At 44.5% G+C, this 6,123-nt stretch overlaps 1 long non-coding RNA gene across 1 annotated transcript; it reads left to right on the plus strand.

Moving 5' to 3' along the window:
• Positions 1 to 4,343: 4,343 nt before the first annotated feature.
• On the plus strand, positions 4,344 to 5,230 carry LOC115529192 (uncharacterized). Its single transcript, XR_003973482.1, has 3 exons — positions 4,344 to 4,401; positions 4,638 to 4,780; positions 5,208 to 5,230. It is a non-coding gene; the product is annotated as an uncharacterized LOC115529192 (long non-coding RNA).
• Positions 5,231 to 6,123: the final 893 nt, after the last annotated feature.

Below are 6,123 nucleotides of genomic sequence, written 5' to 3' on the forward strand. Positions count from 1 at the left end.
TATATATTTTTTACGACTACAAATGTACTGTTACACATTTGTGACTTAAGAGTACACATGCAAAATAAATATATACGACTTCAAATTTACTCTGACTTTAGTGTACGCATTCAAATTCTGCAGTTACAGGTGCTAAAGACTTTTGCTACAATAATACCTTCATACTTTACTGACACACTTGTGACTGAGATAGTCCAGGCAGTGTCGGATAGTAATGTTTTGCATAAATCAGTTACAGCTGAAGGACCCCTTTCAACTGCCAAAAGGAGGAAAACATATTATGAAGAAAAGTTTCCACTTATTAGGCCTGTCGAATACCTGATTGAATCGTCACAGCATACCTTTATGTATGTACCTATTCTCAGTACTTTGCAACAGTTGTTAAAAAAAACTGATGTACTTGAGAAAGTCAAAGAAACCCCTTCTAAGTTGCCTGGACAGTATTTGTCACACTGTGATGGCTCCTACTGCCAGGAAAATGCGCTTCTCTCAGATTTGGGTCAGAAATTCTCATTAATTCTTTATGTTGATGATTTTGAAATCGCAAACCCCCTAGGAACATCACGAAAAATACACAAAGTATGCGCAGTTTATTGGACATTAGGTAACCTGCCAGCAAAGTACCGTTCAGCTTTCCATTCAATTCAACTTGCCCTTTTGTGCAATTCTAATGATGTGCGGGAATTTGGATTTTCAAAAGTCTTTGCACCCCTCTTAAAGAACCTAAGAACTCTTGAAGAGGTGGGCGTCTATATTGAGGCCTTTGGTGACTGTGTCAAAGGAACAGTCTTCTCAGTTGCAGCTGATAACCTTGCTGCCCATGCGCTAGCTGGCTTCAATGAGAGTTTCAGGTCGACATATTTCTGTCGATTTTGTCTTACTACTCAGACTGAAATGCAAGTATCTGATGCATTCACTGGTGTTAACCTGAGAACCAAAGATCTGCATGACAGCCTTGTTCAAGAAATTCAGAAAGGTGACGCTGAACAGTGTTATGGGGTAAAACGCAGTTGTGTTCTCTCTGACCATCTCAAATATTTCCATCCTCTCACAGGATTTCCACCTGATGTCCTGCATGACCTGTTTGAAGGTGTGGTTCCTGTTGAGTTGGCACATTGTTTGAAAAGCATGATTGCAAAAAAAAAACTCACTTTGGAGGAGCTGAATAGAGCAATAAGGTTGACCGCCCTCACCCAATTCCTCAAACTTTTGTCAGTCGAGGAACAATTGGTGGGAATGGACATGAGAATCAAGGGTCAACAATCCCTTTCTCCTCCATGTCGTGGTTCATGTTCTTGAGGGAGTCCAAGCCAAAGTACCTTTCCCCCAAATCCTTCTAAACAATGGCTGAGATAACCCCCACTACGATACTCGTTGTAGAAATACCAGAGACGAGAGTCCGACGTGTTATGCACCATAACACCAACAGCAGAAGGGTTATCCAAATAACAAGGAAGTGTACAACACTTACAGTCCTGGAGCTCTATATATAAATAATATCATATAATACATGGATATCTATATCATATAATACATATTATCACGGCCAAAATATGTGTGCGCCTCCAGACGATATAATGATCACAAACGATTGCGTCGGGTTCTCAGACGTCTCTGGTTCTTCCACTTCCACATCAATCTGTAGAAGACTGAACCGCGCGCTGCCCGCTGCCGGGCGTTGATGCTTCGCGGCGGTGGTGCTTCGCGGCAGCCGGTGGCGGCCAGTAAGTCGCAGTTCATGTACTTCATGGAGTCAAAGCCAAAGTTCCTTTCGCCCAATTCCTTCTCAACCATGGCAATATCGTTGTGGATATACAGGAACCGTCAAAGAACAGAAGAAGTGTACACTTCCGTTACAGTGTGTGTAATCACGCACTCACACAAACATGCATGTGGCGCTCGCACGTTCGTAGCTCATTGTCTCATTGGCAGGCCAAATTCTCTGGGCAGGCAAGGCAAAGAAAGGGGAGGAGCTTGCCCCCTTATGATGACATATGGGGCCACATTCCAAATCATTCCATTTTTTTTAAATGCGAGCAGGATACCTAGTGGCTGTTATTCACCAAATGCGAATTTTAGCCATTTTGAGACGAGAGGCAGGATAGGGGAACTCATATTAATGTTTGAAAACCTCATAAAGTGAGATTTTCATGCCAATGGACCTTTCAGCAATAGAATACGCCCTCCATCTCCGGTAACAGTTGTTCACGACTCCTTTCATCTTCGTATTTTCTTCAATTAGTCTCTAACTCATGCTCCAATCTTCCATTGATCGATCCTTCGGATGTTGTGAATGCAATGGAATATATGATGCATCGTTGCAGTAACATTTAAGATGACGGCACTGAGTTCTGCCTGTTCTGCCTCCGTGCTGTCTGCAGTTAAACCAAAACAAACTAGAGTGTCAGCGGCCGCACTTAGCCCGCCTCTTGCAAACTTAGACCGTATGTCATATCCCGCCCCTTGCAGGCCCACCCCCCTTGATTCTACTGAGGTCTGAACGACATCGATGTCTGCATTAAGGCATCAAGTGTGAATCACCCTCAGGGTCTAATCTTCTGATATACAAATGCTGCGAAGTTAAAATTATTATGCTTGCTTCATTACGTAATAGGTGAACCAATATGTTATTTTTTGTAACATTGTATGCAAAATGTTATTATATTATGCGCTCAGAAATTTGATACATTATCGACCAGTGTTTCCATATTGTAGCGGACACTCTAGTCTTACTTCTATATAATAGCAGGCCTGTCGCACCAGTTACTCAAGTTGGTCAGTGTGCACGTGCCAAACAGCCTGCAGCTCTCACAAACAGCACGCGCAAACGCATGCATACACCACAAGCACACACATACACACTGCATACACACACCGCACACACAGGCACATGTGCACGAACATACACGGAAGCACAGACATACACACACACAAATACGCACACACACACACACGCTTGCACACACACTCACGGCGCACGTAAAGACAAAGGCAGCGACACACTCGCCCAGGTAAGAGGTTATGTTTTTAAACATAACAGCTCCGCCATCGACACATGTGCAGGTAAGAACACACACGCACACGCACACACCGCAGAGACACTCGCCCAGGTTAGACGTTATGTTTTTAAATATCTTACTGCTATATAATAGCAGGCCTGTCACACAAGTGAAGGAGCGTTCACACCAAACGCGAAGGGGGGACACGATTCCGTACGCGTTGACGTGGTTTTGCAGCGCGACACTTACGCTCGAGTTGAAATATTTAAACTTTGCCGCGACGTTCGTGTGTTTACAGCCAATCAGCGTTCAACAGCATTGACACTGAGTGCCGTAACGTAACAGCCAATCAGCGTTCAACAATGTGGTCACTGAGGGACATAACGTAACAGCCAATCAGCATTCAACAGCGTGGCCACTGAGTGACGTAACGTAACTGCCAATCAGCGTTCAATGGCCAACCGTTCCCTGCAGTGCAGTCCGGTGAACCGCAGCATGGAGGAGAAAGGGATTGTTGCCGTTTGCACTCCCGGAGCTCTATCTATAATAGTATATAATATTATATAATTTAATCTATAATATTCCAGCCAAAATATGTGTGAGCCTCCGGATGGCCGTAGCGCTTAGGGATTGGGTTTCGAGGGGTTTCTTTACTGGCGTTGCTAGGGTTACCAGTCTTGTGTGTTCCAACGGTTTATTAGCGGTGGTATCTAATAAATCGCAGTCTAATCAATACTTCATTCACTGCCTCTTCCGTGGTCATTACGATATTATGAATCGACTGTGTCTGGTTCTCCGCCGTCCCTCCCTCCTCCACAACAGGTAAAGACATGCAACGGTGGTTATCTCGGCCGTGGTTGAGAATGAATTGGCATGAAGCTCCGTTGGTGGGCAAAAGATGCTTGCTTCATAACGTAAAGAGGAAATTATTATGCTTGCTCCAATACGTAATAGCTGAACCTAAATGTTACAAGTTGTAACATTATAGGCAAAATGTTATTATGTTATGCGCTAAGAAATGTGTTACATAATCGACTGTGGATTCCACATAGCTACGGGTTTAATTACAACTAGAGGTTGAGCGTGCAATGCGCGCGCTCAACCTGTAATAATAGCAATGATAATGATCGTTATTGTATTTGCTAGAATTTGTGTTAAGCCTAAGGCTACTAATATGAATAATTGTAACAATAGCAACGATAATGATATTGATAACTGTAGTTATTGCTATTTTAATTAGTATTAATATTATGGACTTTGTGTTTGGTTGGCTGTGGGTCCTGTGATGCTTAGAGACGATGTCGTTCTGTTTTAGAGCTCATATCTTCTGTATTCCTCTGTCCTGTCCTAGACTCGCCGTCACCCTGGAAAGAGGGGAGAGAGCACTTACTGGATGAACTCGGTGAGGATTTTATCCAAGTTCTTAAATCAATCGCATCATTAACATTCATTTCAAAAACACCCTCTACTTCTGTGATTCATATTGTGGTTTACTAAGGTCAGGTTTCTATTGTCGTCTATTGAGGTCATGCTTCTATGTGGTCTGTTAAGGTCAGGTCTCAGGGTTGTGTGTCCGTAACGAAGACCGTAAGATAAGCAGTTCTATGTTTCTTCAGGATGTTCTTTTACATTCAACAGATGAATTGACACTTCAGGGCTGGATGCTTCACGACAAGAGTCTCTACCGTGTTTCCACCACTAAGAAGGGCTGGAGGGCCAGTAGAGAAGACTGTCAGAAGAGAAAGGCAGACCTGGTGGTCATCAACAGCAGAGAAGAACTGGTGTGTGTGTGTGTGTGTGTGTGTGTGTGTGTGTGTGTGTGTGTGTGTGTGTGTGTGTGTGTGTGTGTGTGTGTGTGTGTGTGTGTGTGTGTGTGTGTGTGTGTGTGTGTGCGTGTGGGAGAGACCAATTGTTTTTGTGAGTGAGTGATTAAGAGAGAGAGAGAGAGAGAGAGAGAGAGAGAGAGAGAGAGAGAGAGAGAGAGAGAGAGAGAGAGAGAGAGAGAGAGAGAGAGAGAGAGAGAGAGAGAGAGAGAGAGAGAGAGAGAGATGGAGAGAGAGAGAGCAACATTGTGTGAGAGAGAGAGAGATTGTGTGTCTGTGTGTGTGTGTGTGTGTGTGTGTGTGTGTGTGTGTGTGTGTGTGTGTGTGTGTGTGTGTGTGTTCATCTGTGTTGCATAACAACAGATGCTATTACCTTTGGAAACAGGCGTTTGTCAGCAGATTGATGGATACTTCCTGGATTGGACTGAGTGATCCAGAGAAAGAGGGGACCCACAAGTGGGTGGATTGTACCCCCATGACCTCAAGGTAAGGCTGAAGACTCTGTTCAGCAGCATCTCTTCTCTGAGAGTGACAGACTGACCTCCACTGTCTCCTCCTCGTGGTTCTCAGTTGGAGACACGTTAAACCACGCGATGACGGCGGAGCAAGAGACTGCGTCGTAGCAGGGGAGGACGGCTGGTCTGAAGAACCGTGTAACAGACTGCACCACTGGATCTGTGAGAAGGTCCTAGACCTGGATCATCTGGAGGCTGAGCGGAACAAAGAGGGTCCGTAGACTTTGTTTGTGTTCATGAGTGGAGAACGGTTCCTCCTTTCTGTTCTCTGTGCCGTAGATACAGTAAATACACTCTTTAAGAGTTAAAAGGTTGTTGGATGTGTTTAGGTCTACAAAGGTCAGGTTTATATTGTGGTCAACTGAGGTCAGGTTTCTATTGTGGTCTACTGAGGTCAGGTTTCTATTGTGGTCTACTGAGGTCAGGTTTCTATTGTGGTCTACTGAGGTCAGGTTTATATTGTGGTCTACTGAGGTCAGGTTTCTATTGTGGTCTTCTGAGGTCAGGTTTCTATTGTGGTCTACTGAGGTCAGGTTTATATTGTGGCCTACCGAGGTCAGGTTTATATTGTGGTCTACTGAGGTCAGGTTTCTATTGTGGTCTCCTAAGGTCAGGTCACAAGGTTCAACCCTTTCTGGGTTCACCTGCACTAGTTTCTATTGGAGCTGCTGAACGGTCTGGCGTTCTTCTCTTCAAGCTCCGCCCCTGACCCGTTAACCTCTTCGTGGAGTGACTTCCCCTCCCTGGGTAATCTTTGTAGACACTGCTGTGATACTCAATCATGTA

Source organism: Gadus morhua, chromosome 17 (genome assembly GCF_902167405.1).
Source record: "Gadus morhua chromosome 17, gadMor3.0, whole genome shotgun sequence".
NCBI classification, from domain to species: domain Eukaryota; kingdom Metazoa; phylum Chordata; class Actinopteri; order Gadiformes; family Gadidae; genus Gadus; species Gadus morhua.